This window comes from Ciconia boyciana, chromosome 2 (genome assembly GCF_034638445.1).
Source record: "Ciconia boyciana chromosome 2, ASM3463844v1, whole genome shotgun sequence".
Lineage (NCBI taxonomy): Eukaryota > Metazoa > Chordata > Aves > Ciconiiformes > Ciconiidae > Ciconia > Ciconia boyciana.
The window spans coordinates 154,700,596-154,719,153 of NC_132935.1; the positions used below are offsets into that span (position 1 = coordinate 154,700,596).

The 18,558-nt window shown below is 36.9% G+C and overlaps 1 long non-coding RNA gene across 1 annotated transcript; it reads left to right on the forward strand.

Annotated features, from left to right (window-relative positions):
• Positions 1-3,348: 3,348 nt before the first annotated feature.
• Positions 3,349-14,229, forward strand: LOC140648515 (uncharacterized). The gene is made up of 3 exons (XR_012041261.1): positions 3,349-3,462; positions 3,625-3,710; positions 9,751-14,229. It is a non-coding gene; the product is annotated as an uncharacterized lncRNA (long non-coding RNA).
• The last annotated feature ends 4,329 nt before the right edge of the window (positions 14,230-18,558 follow it).

Consider the following 18,558-nt stretch of genomic DNA (forward strand, 5'->3'; position numbering starts at 1 on the left):
AATTATGCAGTGTAAGTCTGCAGATACAATAGTGCTTATGAATTTCTAACAAAAAGTAATTACAGCACATATGCAGATTATACTTTTCTACATGAAATAATCCTAGACTTTTTAATTCATTTTGTCAAACAACTAGCTCACATTCTGGACTAATGATCTGTAAAATTTCATTTGTAGTGTAAAATAACTCTAGAGATGAGATCTTTTAAAATCTTTGTAGAAGAGTTACTAGAATATATTTCTATCATAGTATCTGCACTTTATAATGGAACCAGTGACAGTCCTTTTCAATGATAGAGCAGCAGCTGAACAAGTAGAGCAGCTGAACAGACAAGGGCAACCAAAGAAAATGATATATCATGGAATATGCATCATTGTTCAGACTCAGCACAGCGTTGCTACACTTAAAGAAATCTGTACTGAAAAATAACAAGGTTTTGTTAAAATAAATGAAAATGACAATTGGTTACTATCCTCAGCTGAGGCTGGGGCAACCATAAGTCTTGGAAGATATAAAACATAAAGATATATGTATATGAAGCTTTTGTTTTCATAAGGCCTCCCTGATTCAGTTCAAGAAAGATGATCTTCTGCTCTTGGGCAGCTATACCTCTGTGACTTTTTCCACATTCAGCACAAATCTTATGAATCATAGAATCATAGAATGGTTTGGGTTGGAAGGGACCTTAAAGATCATCTAGTTCCAACCCCCTGCCATGGGCAGGGACACCTTCCACTAGACCAGGTTGCTCAAAGCCCCATCCAACCCGGCCTTGAATACAACCCCAGACAGAGAATGATCCATTTCTTCATGGCATTCTTTGGATTTGATTATTATAGTTTTGAGTCCTCTGTGAAGGATAGTGAATGAAATGCCACCTCTATGACATACTTTAATAAAACTGTCGATAGTCACTGAGGCAGAGAAAGATGGGAACTAAAGAAAAAAAAGTATTGATTACTATTAGTAACTATTATTAATAACACTATTAGCTATTAATGACTATCAATACTGAGAACCCTTTCAAGGTGCCAGCTTGAGTCCCTCTTTAGATTTTCTAGCCATTCTTTTTAGATTGTGGTTTCCATTTTGAGCTTTCTGCCTTTCTAGTCAACAGAAGAAAATATAATGCATACTTAAGGATTAATTAATTTGGCAAATTTTAGACACTTCTTTAAAATGACATGAACTGTGTCCTGCACTCCACTGTTTATATTGACTAGATCTCTGTTGACTGTGGAGGCAAGCTACTTTATAGACATCTCTGTTTAGTCTGATTAATCACATTTTTATATCCAGTTGAATTGTAGACTCAGTAATGTGCATGTCTTCATGAGACTTAATAGCACAGAAGCTAATCCTTGGGGGTTATATTTTTATGACTTGACTGTGGGACCCAGCTTTCTCTTCCTGAATTTACTCATCAACAGACATTCTGGCTTCTGAAGCAAATAAGGCTGAAGTTTTACAGGCAGTGTTTTTGTATAGCTTGTCAACCCTCTGAAGGGATGTGGCATAGCAGCAATGCCCATGCCAGGAGGTAGGTCTCAAGGCAGAGGCATTAAGGGGCTGCAGTCAGGACACATGGACAATTCTTACTGTGATGCTAACTTGCTTTATGTCAGAGATTGAAAATTGTGAGTCTAACATGGGTTGTTAATAAAACACCCAGAAAAAATCTAAGATTTGCCAAATTTTAGAGATTGAAAAGACAGAAAAAGTCAAATATTTGCAAATCTTTCCAAACTCATACAATTTGGTTCCCAAAAAGCAGACTTTATAAAACTCAATCATCATTTTCAATGTTTAATGACACTCTTTCTAATTCTACCTGTAAAAAGAATGGAAGTTTAGAATCAGATGCTGTTTCTGTGAATTTCATCCAAGTCTGCACAAAGCTGTTTCCTTTTAAGTTTTTCTTCTGTAGCATAATTGGGCTATTACTTTTCTTACTTCCCTCTTAAACTTTGTCCCTCTCCATAGGGCAAGCAAATCTGTTAGCCTGATGCCACAGTCATTCTCAGGCGTTACTTATGTAGGACAGCATCTGTCAGGAAAACATAAATTATTTCTTTACTACCAAGAATAAAAAAGATATTATCATCAAAGGTTTTGGCTGTGAAGTGTTCAAGGCATGCGCGCTTGACAGTCCTGCAAAACAGGTCTCTTTCTTCAGCGCATGTCATACATTTGCACAGTGAGGAAACACTTCCTTCTTGATTGACGCACACTAAAGCGATACGGAGAGGAAATGGGCAGATATTTTAAAAGGAATTTTTGAATTTCATTCTTCCTTTAGATGGGACTACCCCCCAATGTGCAGTGCAGGTATGCATTTATATGTCTCTGAATTGGTGGAAAAGACATTTGCAAAAACAGATTTCCTGATCCTATGTGTTTTCTTTCTACATGAGCTGCGACTGGAATAGGCAGTATCTCGTGTTTAAGGAAGAAAACTTTCCTTTTGAATTTAGTCAGCAATCATCACCTATATCTGCAAACATTTCTATGGTTGGAAATCTGATCTTAATGGAAATTGCTGGCAGACTTGATGTATTTTATTGCTAACCCGCTGTCTGCCTTCCCCTGGCAAGAAATCCTGAGATCAGTTACTGACAGTTATCCATTGCCTGTGCTGACTAATATTTCCTGTGCTCTGTTCTGCAGCCTGCTCTCTGTGATTAAGTGACCACATATAACCATATTTGTTAATGAGTTCATAGTATTTTCCTTAGTCAGTTAGCTAAACAAATACTCCATATCTTTGAAGGCAGGGATACACTTTATTGCTTCCACATACGGCTCTAAAAGGATGTGATACAAAGGAACACAATGTGCCTAAGCCAACAGGAAACTTAAAAAAAGAAACTTGTACAAAGGCTCTAACAAATTTGTTTTTCTTCCCACTGAGTTTCTTGCATTATTCACTCCAGAAAAACAGGCCAGCAATTTAAACACTGAAGAAGGATGCCAAGGGGTGGGGAGTATACCTATCAGAAGAAAATTTCACAATGTAAAATACTAAGATTGTAGAGACCAAACTTAATTGCTGCAAATTCAAAGAGACTTGTTTGGGATATGTTTAAGCTTTTAAGGAGAAGAATGAATACTTTGTAGTTTAGGCAGTGAGGCATGAAAGCCCTATGTTTGTAAACACTGCTGGTTTTCTGATAGACTATAGGGCTAAACTCTGCACCATGGACAGATTTACTCAATGTTCATTTGACCAAAATGCTTTGATTTGATATGCTTGATCAGAAGGGATCCTGTACGCACAGATTTCACCTCTGTGAGTAAGAATCAGGCATCTTCATGGCATTTCTCCAGTCATCCCTTCCCCACAAATACACCACCCTCCCCTGCAGCAGTGCTGTGAATCACTGCGGGACAGATACCTCCAGCTGTCGGGGAATCTCCAAGTGCGTGAAAAAGACGATGGTGGAAATAGATTTCCTGATCTTGTGTGTCTTTTATTTTTTTTATTGTTAAATGCAGATGTCTTATGCAGTAGTTTGTTCCTAAGGAGAAATAATCTTTCTTTCTTAATTGTCTTTGACTTAAAACTATTGGCAGTGTAACGAGTAAGCAGGAGTAGCAGGCTTTGACTTTTGCCTTTGTTGCAGATCTGGCAGAGTACTGATGACAGCAAGGGGAAGGCACCTAGGAAATGTTGCCGGATAGGAAACTTGGTTCATGCCAACACTGTCAGGTATTTTTATTGGTCATGTATGTGGGCCAGTGAGGGGAAATAAGAAGTATGGAGCCAGAAAAAAAGTTTCTATGCACCAGAGTCTCCATGGAATCGAAAGCAGGGCACTACACTGGAGTAATTATCACAGAATAGTCCCATTTTATTTTCTGCAGGCTGGGAGGGTAGATTTTCTCCATGCACTTCCAGCTGTCTCCCTTTATTTTCCTAGCTGCTAGCTGAGTCACTTGGGCTTAATGCATTGCTGAAGATCCTGGCTTTGATTAGTTCTTGTCTAACCCTGAATCCTGGTACTCGAGCTATTCTGACATAGTATTTTATTTGTTAATGGCTCCTACATATTAAGTGTTTGCTGTTCTATCCAATATGAGAATGTTATAAATTTCTGTTTAAAAAAGTGACTGTTATATTTTGCTTCTGCTTGACAATTACACTAATATAGTTTTCCGTGCAATTCTGACTATTGCCTGATTCAAAAGGAAAACTTTGCTGCAGTTTATCACACTTACTTACAATAATATTAAAGCAAATAGTGCCATTACAAACATTATATACCAAGTACCAATTTTGACCATGTCTTTTCATTGCACTGTATTCTGTATATTTGTAATTGCTAATCGCTTGTTTCTGAATTCCTGTGCTAAATCCAGATTAGCCTTTTGTGGGGAATCATATGCAAAAAGACCTGATCTTCTTTTGGGTGGCAAAGCAGACCTAGGTTAAGACACCGGAGTGAGCAAACGGGAGTCTTGCTGCCTCTAGCATGTTCTGGGTACAACTATACTATTTAGATATGCTTATATATAGAAAGTGCTTGTGTCCAAAATTACTGCCCTCCCAAGCTGTAGAAAAAATGGGCAGAGAAAAGACACTTTCTTCTGCAGGGTATTGTAAGATTTTAATACTCGTTTTTCTTCTGACCTGAGAAAAGAATGCCAAGTTTCAAAACTCTCACTGATTGACAGGAAAAAAATTCAGATCAGTCAATATTTGTCTAACAAAGCTTAAAGATTTAGTTATTTTATATTTTAAATAAATTGGGTACATGATATAATGACAATAAGTTTGGAAAGAAAAAGGAAAATAATTTAACTCTCCTTTTAAAAAGGAGTTTGAAATGGAGTATTACTTTATATAAATTTTCTCTTTTCCTCAGACACAAAAGAACAGAAATGTTGACTTGTATTACAGAATGTTTTAATTTTTAAAGAAAATTTTCAATGAATATTCTAACAGAAGACTATTCCATGAAAATTTTCAAAACCTACAGTAAACTTGCTAAGTAGGTCATAAAACATTCAGAATATTTCTTTCTTATCCTGAGAGGAACATCCAAGGTAAATTTTTATCTATATGAAGAGCCACTTGCATCAACTCAGTCATAAAAAAGGTCATAAGTGATGCCCAAATATTACTTTGACCCTTTAGTCAGAGAGGATCCTACCCCAAAAGAGCTTGAAATGTTTACAAGTGTCCATGGTGGAGATCTCACTCTCTTGGTGGCTGCTGTTAGAACCACCAGCAGATGGTGCCTTAGCTAAACCTCCATGGCTCAATGGAAGCAGAATATACTTTTTAGAAACATACTCAAACAAATGCGCTAATTTCCACTTCTTAATATCTGAGATGATGATGAAGAAAATGAGAAACTTTTTGTTATTTACTAATAAAAGTGGATGTGAGCAGTGGAAGATAACAGAACCATGAGCCTTTAAATAGCAATATCAAGGCATGCCAAAAATATCTGATTTCTTTATCTGACAGAATGACAAAATGTACCGGATGAAGAGCATGGGGTATATGCGCAAGAACGTTCATCAAGTTTCATCACCTCTAAATGGAGATAATGATGTTTGGGAAGTTTGTTGCTAATAAATCTGGAATGGATGAATGTGTACGGAAGAGCAAGGGAGAAAATAGCTGTAGAGACTGGCTGTAGACTCAGTCATTTTTAAATGCGGTTCTATTTTAAAGCTGTTCGTAGTGTCCAGTGGCAGCCTGCTTCTTGAACGAAGCTCACATAACTGTCCCTTGCAAAGTTATTCCCTGAAATTTGTTCATTAAGATAGCACTCATAGACACGTGCTGTTGTTTATAGACAGGGAAGCTAGCAATGCTCAGAGCTTGCAGAAATTATTAGACAGAAGTTAAAATCAGTGAAAGCATCAGTGCCACCTTTCTGAGAACTGTTTTCACATTTTATAAGGAGATTTAATTGAGAATAATTCTTTCACTGATTGTTCAAACAACAAGCGTCGAGAAATAACCCTTGCTGCGACTTGGAGAATGGTTTTAGAAACACATAGAGCAGGAAGAAAAACGCTTTTCTAAAACAAACAGCTGTTTAAACCTCTGTGCAATCTTATACAGGATAAAAGATTACAGAGATGGCTATATACAAGCAGCTATACTGCCTTCCAACAATTTTTACATAACTATTTTAAGTGCAGGTTTAAGTTATTAAGTTTCTTTTATCGACATTCAAGTTTAATTAGTAACAGATGTATCTGCATCACCAGAAGTGAAATCTGAAGAAAGAAGAAATAGGTTACAAATATATTTCATACCATGGGTTTCTAAAAAAAAAAAAAAAAGTGCTTACTGGAGAGGCTACTGCATTTCAGTTCTAGACAAAATGATCCCTGTATACCATACCCAACTTTAATGAGTGTTGCAAGGTTTGATTAATATTTGCTCAGTTCTAGAAGAAAAGCACTGCAGTAAGTGACATATATTGAAATATTCATTTCTAATCTTATCAAGCTACACTGTTTGAAAGGAAACTATTTGTCCAGTCCATTGAACTTGTGAAACAAGTCTGGAAGAGACATAGTAAATTCCAGTAGAACCATATTTTAGAGATAAACATGTCATAAGGAATGTGCCTATTCCTTGTGGCATAGAAATGCTGCTTGGTTTTTAATATGCGACATCTCCTGTTCTGGCAGTTTCTGAAAAAGCTTCTTAGTCCAGACTCATTTTGACACAGTAGCTTTTAGACCTTAAGCTTGCAATACAAAATATAGGCAGCTTTAAGGAAAAGTGTGTTATTTATGAACTGCAAGCAACAGTTCAATAATTCAAGTCCATTAGTCATTTACTCATATCAACTTTAAGTCCATCCAAGGCAGATTTATGAATACAGCTCATAACAAACAGTAGTCACTTTCTACTTCCTAAATCTGCTTAACATTTGTAAAAGTTGAAAAAATGCAAGTATATGTATGAGTGGCTTGGCATCTTTATGTCTTTTATATAAATGTCAGAATTACCAAAATACATTTAAAAATAAAAGATCTATAACCAGTAGCTTTACAAGATACTTTATTTGGAAAAAATTCTGAAGGCTTGTAATTATAGAAAAAACTGGTGGAAAAAAGTGGGTTTTTAAATTTTTTTCTTTGTGGTTTCTATTTGTTACAACAAATATTTCTAGGGTGGTGTAAATTTATTGAAATCATTAGAATTCTTGTGATTCTTACTGAAGAATGAAGCAATTTCAGGATTCAATTTGTTTGCATTGTATTATTTTTAATTTCAACCATTCAGCATTTTTCAGAGGTTCAAGAATATCAGCCTCTAATTAGTCCAATGATAGTGACTAAAGGCAATAGTCATTAGTAAGGGTGACTTTGGGCCACTCAAGCAGTTAAAATGATAAATGGGTCTCCAGTTTGAACATCGTGTTTTAGTAGCTGATGAGGAATTCCAAAAGTCTGGAAGCAGAATATAAAAGCACCAAGATAATGTGGTTGGAAGGTATTACTAAAGCTGACATCATGTCTCTTACAGCCAGACATGTAGAGCAGTGCTGTATCATACAAGCCAGATTTGAACAGTGTTTGGAAAGGTGCTGGCATCATTAATATTTGAAAGGAAAAATATCCTACTAATCATGGAATAATATTTCATGGGAAGAAAGAAAGCCCCAGTATTCTGGTTTTATCAGACTCCAATTCTTGCCAGTGCCAGCAAAGAATGGTTCCCAGTAGCAGGAAACCACAGTCGGTTCCGGAGAATTCCCATCTTACTAGCTTGTAGATACAGGAGAAGATCTGTCTCAAATTTTATTAGGTTTTAAAATATATAAAACAAAAAACCCCCAATCACCTGAAGAAGGAGCTCTGAACAACTGAAATGGTTGTCATCACACAGGCTCCCTAATGTCTCCATATTCTTCTTCCCAGCATCTGGAGGGATGGGTACCCAGCTCAGAAGGGAGTCAGTGTATATTTTAAGTTTAAGCACACAACTAATCCCACTGTTACTATATGAGTAAGCTCATAAATGCCTTTTTGGACTGAGATATAGAGGGACAGCCACTCTGGGCTCTAGTTCATACCCTGCGTAGCACTGACTTACATATGAACTAACCAGGAAAGGAAAAAGACTGGAAGGAAGCAAAGAAATTCTAGACTGCAGTTACGATGGTTCACATAACCTAATGATCTGGCTCATGAAGAAAGTTTAGAGTCCTTATTTCAGAGTGGCTAACAATCTTAAAATCATTATGATAATGTGGAACCAGGAGAATCATCAAGAAATCTACATTTATTTATTATGCTCGCTTCATGATTCTTTCATAAGCAAAGCTAATATGTGAATATTCCAAGAGTTAATTTATATGCCAATTCTTATGATTTTTCCCGCTGAAAATTGTGAGTAAAAACAGGACAAACAATAACACAAGAAACAAGACAGCATTTCATTGTTAACTTTGAAATAAAGCTAACACAGTGCGGAAATAACTTATAAATAAAAAATGAACGCTACCATTACAAACCCACATTAATTTAACTACTGTCAGTCTACTTTAAGTTCTGAAAAACTGCAGGCTAAGCCACTGAGGTTCTAATAACTGTACTGGTAGAACTGCTGCTTTCATTGATGAATAACTCAGAAAAACAGAAATGTTAGTACTCCTATGCACTATTTTAGCTGCCAGTCTGCTAGGACTGGTTGCAAAAAGAAGACCACTGGAGGAAGATGCAGTTTTAATGAGTTGTTAAGGTTAATGTGCTAAAAATAAATATTGCAGTTCTTTAAGAACACCTGGGAATGTGCCACAATCCAGTTCAACTTCTAAGCAGAGGAAAGATATAAAAAAGATTACAAAAAGAAGTGTGGAGAAAGGACTAAGGTAAATGACATTAAGGTGTAATAGCTGTTGCGTAGATCCTTATGTGTTGCAGTTCCATAATTTTCCTTTCATTTTCATTGATAAAGACTGCTAAGCCAGGAAATGTCCAAGGATAAGGGACCTTCCAGTATTTCTCCTATTAGTTTTGTCACTGATTTTTCCATGCTACAGGTACTTCCCCCTACATCTCTGCTATTGATTACAGTGTGCTGTGCGTTGTGGTGGAGAGATTATTGCAAACTTCAGGACTAGACTGAATTTTGAAAAAAAATTTTAATTGAGTTTCCTTAAGTTTTGGATGTATTTCCAAAAACACTCAAGTGAGCACAATAACCTACTACTCCCAGCAAGTTACTTCTGAAGGGTTGATTGATGGGACTGGATTTGCTTTTAATATTACACTGTTTATGGCTAAATGATAAGAATGGGTTCCCATGATATTTACCATGGTTTCCTGGAAGCCCTGGAAAGTACTGATTAGTAAACATAAAACTAGCTTGGATGGATGAACAGCAAAAGGAAGCCTGTTCTGTAATCCTTTCTTTGCATCTCTTTATTCAGTTTGTTTTTAGATCAGCGTTCAGAAAGTCACTGTATACTAACAAACCACAAATTGCCAAATCAGCAGTGGGCTGATAAAATGAAAAAAACAGCAGGTAAGAGAAAGGGATGTGTGCTTTAGGAGGGCTCTTTAAAGCTGCAACTACATTTTTGCAAAATAGCTTACAACGAGAAGTATTTTACTGTACCTCGGTTCTTCTTCCCTCACAATCACCAGCTGGCTCACAGCTGGGGGATGCACTATGGTGTAAAAGGTTTTGAGTGACGTTGAATGAAAACGTGTGCCAACTTCATCGTAAAAGCTTGCGTTAACCAACAGCCTCTCTGCTCTTTTAACAGAAGTGTACGTTCTGTGCCTCCTGTCTGGGAGATGACAAGCAGCTCCTGATTGCCAGGCATCTGTCACTGGCATGAATGGACAGTGAAAATCTACTATCCAGCTCTGGGTTTAAAGATGGTTGGCTCCTGCATTTATGGAGAACAGCTCTGCTTCCAATAAGAAATTATTCTGAAAAATTTACCATCTCAGATCTCTTCGTCTGAGGACAGACTGGCTGCTTTGAAAGGGAAATATCTCAAGAGTGATACGACTCTCACAGTGGTTGTGACCACTTGAATGGAAGATTTATGCTTAAATATATAGACTGCAAATCGAGGCTAGGCTTGCAATACAGAAAAAGTACAAGGGAAATATATTTTCCCTTCTGAAAAACCAGTCAAGCAGAGATGCTGGTGCTGGGGTTGAAGCTCAGCAAGGAGGAAGGCAGCACAGATGAGGGGGTGCCTTGGCAGGATCTGCCACATTTGCCCACCCTGTGTTGAGTAGGGGCTAGAAACAAAGACTGCTATATGGCCAGCAGATCTGAAGCCCAGCCCCGTAAGTCCCCTAGGACTGTCCTATCAAGCTGGACGAGGTGCTGGTTTAGCACTGTAACCAGCCTCAGGAGATGCTACTGTTGATCACGGCAGCATCTACGTGAAAGTAACTTTTTGCTTATGTAGACACATTTGGGCCCAATTTTGTCCAGTTTCTAACAGGGTGCAGAGCAATAAGGAAAGAACAAGAAAACTGAAGAGCCATCCGAACCGTCAGAGTAACTCACCGTTCCGGTCGGCGTGGTAACTTCAGAAACCCTCTGGCTGCCTTTATTGCGCATTCAGCAAGGCCAGCAAATTCTCAGCCCCACTGCCTGCTTTGGAAAGGCCAAAGTACCGAGGTGCCCAGTGCTGCCTAAAGCTCCCATTGAATCTTCACAGTCTCGGACTACCTCAGTCCGGACTATTAAGCCCTTCATTACACTGGAAACTTTTAGTTTGTTTGCATTGAACAGATGACCTGAAATACTCCACTGTTGTTGTGCACGGACATGACGATTCACATATGTGAAACACTGTTCAAAAGCAGTCCGTATTCTTCTGCCTTATGTCTATGTTTGCACCCAAAAATGTGTATGTATTTATTAATTTATGGTAAACTGAGTAACTGTCAGGTTTTTGAGTATAAAAAAACCCATTTCTTTTTTAAATTGATATCTGAGGAAATTCCAAAGATATGACAGGTGGTTTCCAAACAAATATTTAGGGGAATTGGTATTACATTTTATAAAGCAGCTACATCACATGACATAGTTTCCCTTTATACTCAGGGTGATTTCCTACTCTCCAGGAGGGGACATTACTAATACATCATCAAGTAAGATTGGAGCTGATTATTAATAGCAGTGTTATTAGTTATTAGTAGCAATGACGCTTGATGTTAAAGATGAGTAAAGACCATGTCACAAATCAAGCTACATCTCCTAGAGCAAGACAGACTGTTGCTATTCTTTTTCTGTTTGATGATTAGCGATAAATACGATCCACCAAGATATCAGAGGTAAGGCTGAGGCACTGAAGGGTCTGGAGGAGGCAGAAAGCAGATTTTTGTCACACAGAAAAATACATAACTGTAATCTCTTTAGGAGATTTAGATCCTCAGCAAGTATAAATGGAGGTGATCATACTAGCATCACTGACATTCAGTTGAACTTGATCTTAATGAAATTTCTCATAGCATTTCTATTTCCATACATTCAATCGTTAGGTAGTTTACACTTTGGGACAGAAGTATAATATAAGATTGTGCTATTAAATTCACATTTCTGGACTTACGGTATCTATAATCTCAACGGAAAATCAGTCTCAAGAATGTTTCACCAGTAGGAGTCATATAGCAGTTCAGAAAGTCTAGAGCAGCATAAAATTATTGATCAAAACAAATTCCAAATGCTAAAGCGCAATGCTTACATTTCCCTGGTTTTGTAAACAAAAAACCCTGATTGCCTGTGTAGTGTTCTATAAAAAGAGAAATAAATAAATAAAACCCCACATGCTGGCAAGCCAAATGAGCTATTACCAGAAGATGGCAGTGATGTCTTTTTACAGCTGTATTCACCATGCCATTTACAAGAATAACATAATTGCTGTATAGTTATATCATAGCAAAAAAGGGACCTTGGTATAGTCAAACCAATTACCTCCTGGTATCTTCAGCAGTCTATCTAATGTGGTACAATTTTTCAGTAATTTTCAGTTCTGTTACTTTTCTTCTATTTTTAGACTACAGTTGTTTTGGAAATCAGCCAAGCTCTAACAACATGAATAACATTTTAGTTGTAGCATTAACAAACAGTTTGACACACCTTAAGTTTGATTATTTCCAAATTAGAAGAATCTGGTTGGAGGCCATTTTCCCGTCACTGACTAAGTCTGGGCAACCCTTATTTGCTTCATATTTTTGTTAATTTAAAGGCTCTGTGAAATAATAGCAGAAAATGTAGTGAGGGTAAATTTAACATAAACAAGAACATTTATTTTATTGTATCCACCTCATAGCTGTATATGTAAGTTCCCAGATGCTACACCACAATGTGTTTCATTAGAGGGGAATTCCCTAACCTCAGCAGAATGATGCTACGCTTGTAAAATGCCTTTAATTTCATGTAGCGATGAGAGCCTGACAGTCATTCTCTATCCTGGATGATGCAAGGAGCTATAAAGAGAAAACCAAGGTTTCTGCTTTTAATTTCATAGGTCACAGAATTATACCATCCAGAACGAGACAAATGAGTGATTTGTGGAAGGTATGCGATGCCTTTTGCCATAAAGCCTGTCACCCTTACACACTTCATTGTCTCATCAAGAATGAGCGTGTCTGCTACTGCCAGTGCTGCCGTGAACCGAAAGCCTTTCAGATCAAAGGTGATGCTGCTTATCAACAATTCAGCAATAATAATATGATCTTCCCATTTAATTTGTCTTGGAAGAATAAAGGCTTTTAATTTGAATTGTACAAATGAACTTAAACACAGTTATTGGTAATAACACTGACTTAAATATTTCTCTTTGCCAGTTACAGATTCCCTAAGCTCCTTAGTGCTATGTAAATGTAAAAAACCCAAACCTTAGCAATGGATTTGAAGTGCTGATTCTCCTAAAGTCCCCTAAGCAAACTGAACACTGAGCTGCCATGTCAAGCCTGTTAAGTCATTTGAAGGAATTTGGGAAGTCAGCACACTTGGGGTAATTTCCTGGCAATTCATCTATAATGTCTACTGCCTGTTCCAATTTCTGACACATAGATATATTATACCCAACTGTGACCAGCCTGCATAAACAGTAAACTCTCTTGAAAATATAGAATGTGAAGAAATAAGCTTTCTTAGTACTTTTAGAAAGGCAGATAAATCATATCGAACTTGAAATAACAGATGATCAGATCTTGAATGACTGAATACCTGTGTATATTTTTATCTAAGAACTGAATGTAAAAAATGTTGATAATGTAACAGCATTAATTTTTAAAATTATTTCAGAGTGTTTGCCAAATACCTAAGCACCTGAAGCAATCCTACCACACATGATTAAGTTTCATGTTTGTCTAAGACAAGCTTCTCCCATTTATTTATAGAAAATGACTTAAATTCTTTCCAAAGTATGTTTGATTTCACTTGAATTTACAAGGCTGCTGGTGCATATTTTAAATTATGCAGCTTTCTGAAAAGGATAGATATGTCATAGCAAGTTTGGTGGGGTTTTATTATAAAAGGGAATTGGAAGCTTTAAAAAGATCAAGGGCAATAATGCAAAGATGTAGGTCAACTGAAATTTAAAGTTCACGGAGCACTCTGAAGGCTTTTAAATACATCTCAGTAGGAAATCTGTGAGTAGGACTGCAGGTCCTTGCCATGTGGAAATGCCTCTTCCTTATGAAGTTGTAATTCCGAACTCCAGAACACTCGTATAATCTCAAATCTTTTCCCTTTCATCAGTGTCTGAAAATGTGAAGTTCTGGTGGGCTTTTCATCAGCAAAATGACAGAAACAACACATGCCCAAGGAAATATATAATTATTTTATATGTTTTGATCCACTAAATTGCGAAATTAAGAAAACTCATTGTGGATATTCGTTTTTAAAGGTGAACAGAATAGTTTGGCAGGTGAAGGAAGGCTGCTTTAGAAAGCTAGAGGTGTCCACTGTATTTGAAAAGGGAGGCCTTTCCTTACAAATATATTAATAGATGATAGCCTTCCTCACCCTATTGAAACTAATATATTTTTTATCATAACTAGTGTATTTCAGATCCCACTTCAAGCTTTTCTTTTTCCTCCAGCGTGGTACAATGTTGATTGAAATCACACAGGTTCCCATTACACAGCCCAAAGTCTGTTGATGAAATCTAAAGAACCATTTCCTTTTTTGTTCTCTCACTCCTTTAATTTTCCTCCTATTTCCAAAGATCAGACTACTTCTATTCCTGGATAGAAAAGATATTTTTCACTTGTTGTACATTTTTCGGTAAAAGTAATAAGAAAAAAATAAAAATTCTACTGAAAACAAACATTTATTTGTATCTCTTCTTCACTGAGATAATGAGAACACCTCATTCTGGATAATGTTTTTGATTGTCATTTATTTTTTGTTAAAAAACCATACTCATCCTACTCTGTTTGCAACTGTCAGTGATGTCATCCTGAAGGAAGAAAACTTAAAAGAAGTATTTTGGTGGTTGTGTATAAACTAAGATCAGATCAAAATACTCTCTGGTTAGGATAATTTATACCAGTTTCTACTGTGACTTTGTCTAATAAAACAATCAAATGCAAAGTTCACTCTCTGACGACTCAAGAATTGGATTGTGCAGAAAATAAAAAACTGGCAGAGCAAAACATCTCAGCTGTAGGCTATAAAGGAAAAAGGAACATAGAAAAGGTCTCTGTTAAAAAGAAAAACAGTGACTGAAGAATCATTTCTACATTCTGGAGACCTCTTTTGAAAAACGATGACCCTGGTAACTGGGCAGACAAAGAACACACTATTAGAGAGCATTAACTTCAGGACTGCAGCCAAGGGACAGATATTAGAAAATGAATAAAGCGCTAAAAATCTCTTTCTCTCTCAAGATTGTGGAAATATAATGGCAAATTAATTAAGAGGAACCATACAATCATATGCTACGATCTTGTCAATTCACAAGCTAAGAAAGGTTATACAAGGTCAACATTTGGATGCAGCCCCCTCTTGAGAGCATCCAGATCAGCAAAGTCCAAACTTCTTAGACTAAAGGCCAAACACATCATTCAATAGTATCAAAGGGATGATATCCTCTTTTTGGGCAGATTCTACTCTCTGTTCTTTAGGTAGCTTAAATGAAGAGCAGAGAGTTGAAAGCATAAGCCAAGTTTTCTAGTGGAAATTCATGTGCACTGCAGGAAAATAATTACTTATTATAGTAAGAGAGGGTGTAAAGAAAGAATAACAGGCCAAAAGCTGAAAATGAGAAATTCTCGATGGTGACTGAATACTTCACCAGATTACTGTGGAGATTCCCAAGGTAAATGGTGAGGCACATTTTTCAATGTAAAACTGGTCTGCAAAAATAAAATTAGCTTAAAACTATAGAAATTATTATAAAAGGTAGATTTAGAAAGAAATAATTAGAAAGGATAGAACTACATTAACTTATGCTTTGGTTAGAATTTATCTCCCCCAAATTAACCTCTAAAATCAGACTCTCTTTGAGCTTGCTTTCTACGCTTCCCGATAACTAGAGGGACAAGAGAGAAGCACTTCTAAAGGGAGAGTCTGCTATTTGCATTTTTAGACACTGCCTGTGAACTTGCCTTCCAGATGTGCCTGTTTCTCTCCACAGAGTTTAGAAGAAGCTTGACAAATATCTTAGGTTACAGACAGAACCTTTTGGTGATTAATGAGGAAATGTACCCCATCTTCATTATCTCTCTTCTCCATTCACCTTCTGAAAACATGGATGATTGCAGGACAACCTCACAGGAGCTCTGACTTCAATATGGAAGCTATAGATGGTTTATAATCCAAACACTACTAAGACCCATGGAAATGTATCTACTGACAGTGATACAATAGGAATCTGCAAGGAACCTTAAAATAGTATAATTTAATAATGTTTTTTCATATCCATGTTCTAATATAGTCCAAAAAGTCTGACTACATGCACAAAATAACTGAAATTGCTATTTAAAAGCAGTCATTGGTCTGTCATTATAATTGTCATTTGGTAGAAGTTTTTTGTGTGGTAGCTTTCACTACCACACTAGCGATAGAAATGCTGTAGTCACCATAATGATTTGAAAGAGACAGTATTGTAACTTTTCAGTTGGCTTCCTGCAAACCTTGTCTTAGTTATACCTTTTGTCTTGGAAAACACTGACCAGTGGCATGAAGAAAAATGGTAAAGGCAGGGTATTTTTGACTGAATCCACCGCTTGGTTTAATGAGGAAGACTGTCATTGTCTGAATTGTTACAAATCACTTTGACAGTTAACGAAAAAATGGAGGACAAATTCACTTGGTGCCTCTTCAGTTCCCTCTCTGATGTTTTTCAACTAGAGTTATGACAGTATCCCGTTTCCCTGACCTGTATAAGGAATGTGTGCTCAGTTACTTTTTGGTTTTAAAAGTCAGAGATTCCAGCTGGTAACAGTAGCTTTTCTGCCCTTTGAAGTAGAGATAACAGATAATATTAGATTTACAAAAGCCCAGCAACATTTATTAAATTTTAGAAGCTTTCCTTCTAAATACACAATATCCTTTAAAAACTTGATCTAAGGGGAATTATGAAAGATAGAGTGCAGTAAGAGAAGAGAGACTGCTGCCTGGTGTAGTTCAGAAGCAATAGAGAGCACACTACAGAGTATTTTGTTCTTCAAGTGATTTTCATTTGCTGCTTTATTAGTCATTTTTAGATACACTGTACAGTTTGAAACTGAGAGCAGTGCTAAACTGACAAGATATATGCATCTGCTAGAATTGATCTACCAACTTGTGGTATTCACTAAATTGGTGCCCCAGCTCTCTACTCTGTATAGTGTGATTTTTCCTTTTCTGGAATAGATGATAAGGAACACAGAGAGGGTCACTCTGAGGGGCAGGAAGGATAGTCTCTTCTGAACAGGCAGGCAAACACATATCCTTACAGAAGAAATTCGATGGCGATATTTCTTTTCTCATTTATACACATAACTGAGATAAAAAATTGGTTCGCTCCACTTTTCCGAGTGGTAAAAGGTACAAAAGTAAAAATATATCTGCACTGATGATAACCAATAGGAATAATGCTTAGGTGGGTACTATTCTTCTAGTGAGATAAAGAACTAGCAACGATTAGCAACACAGACCTCTATTAGTGTATCCTGTCAATTTATATGGTGATAATAGCTACATAATTAGAGTTAGTTTCAGTCTTCAGTTTCTACTCCATATAGGGAGAACACACAAACAGGCACACTATCTACTGAAACCTAGGACACTGAAGGTGAAAGAAGATTTTCTCCTATTCATTTCTCACTCCTCAGGGAAAGTTCTGCTCTTGCAGCAGAAAGATTAAGAGGCTGAAGCCAAAGCTCTGTGCAGTCAAAGAGGGTATGGCATGAGCATTCAGTCCCTGCTCTTCTCATGCAGAAGAAACACACAGAAGTGTGTGGGCAGGAAATGGCACAAAGTGTCCCTCTCATGCAATCACTCAGCTACCTACAAAATATGCAATGGAATATTCAATTTTATTTGATTTTTAAATATCCAAGTTATGCTTTATTTCAATTTATGCCAAAGGGTTATCAGACCTTGGTATGACTTGTTCTGTAATTAAATTTTTTGAGGACCAGTATGTGATGTGAGAAGTCCAGCTTCCAGCCTTTGGTATTCCTGTGAGAATTCAGGGTGAAAACTTTATTTAAATAAAGGAGAGAATGTGAACAAAGGTCTCTCCTAAACGTATCAACAGATGAGCCATGAAGTGATACAAACTATGTCTGTTCTAATTGAAAGATTTGCTTTTGGTTTTTTGTGTTTGGTTTTTTTTTTTTGAAAGAGTCTTTGGAGAATTTGGAAAATCTTCCAGTCAGATCTACTTTCATGTAAACAGAACACTTCATTATATAAGCTGCATCAAGCCCCAGAGGAAAAAAAAAAAAGGAAACAAAATGCCGATGATGGAAAATGTGCACTAACTCTTTTATTAAGAGCATTTACTAAGACAGCAGTTGCAAGATAATTGACTGATGTAAAATTCCTGGTGAATACGACTTTCAGAACACTCCAGTTTCAGATGAACCAGATGTCTGGTGCATATGTGGAATTCCCTAGGTGACCTGTTTATGAATACTTGACACCAACAAAGACATAGGAAAAGATATGAATGTAGAACATTCATTGTACCTGTGAGCCTTATACTGCATGTGTTCATCTTTAGGGAAATAGCTGGAAATTTAAAGTAACTCATGTCTTTTGCTCCATCTTTGTCTCATCAATCAGTAAAGTAAGAATTTCTAATGTTTTGCTGGTACGCCCCTGAAATCTGTGTAAAGTTCTGTCATTAGGCAGCTATAGCTGTGGTTTCTGGCCAGCTATAGGACTAAGGGAGAACAATTCTTTCCTGGGTATTTTTTTCCATGGAAGAACCCCTTACCCCTTCCAACTCAGCCTCATTTGAATGGAAATTTGAATGGTACATTAGGTGCTTGGCTGAGCAATGGAATATCTGCCAATTCGTCATGCCAAACGATCAAATTCAGCACAACAAAAAGGGTAGTGAGTAATACATTACAGTCTAGTCACAGTACGTTAAAGT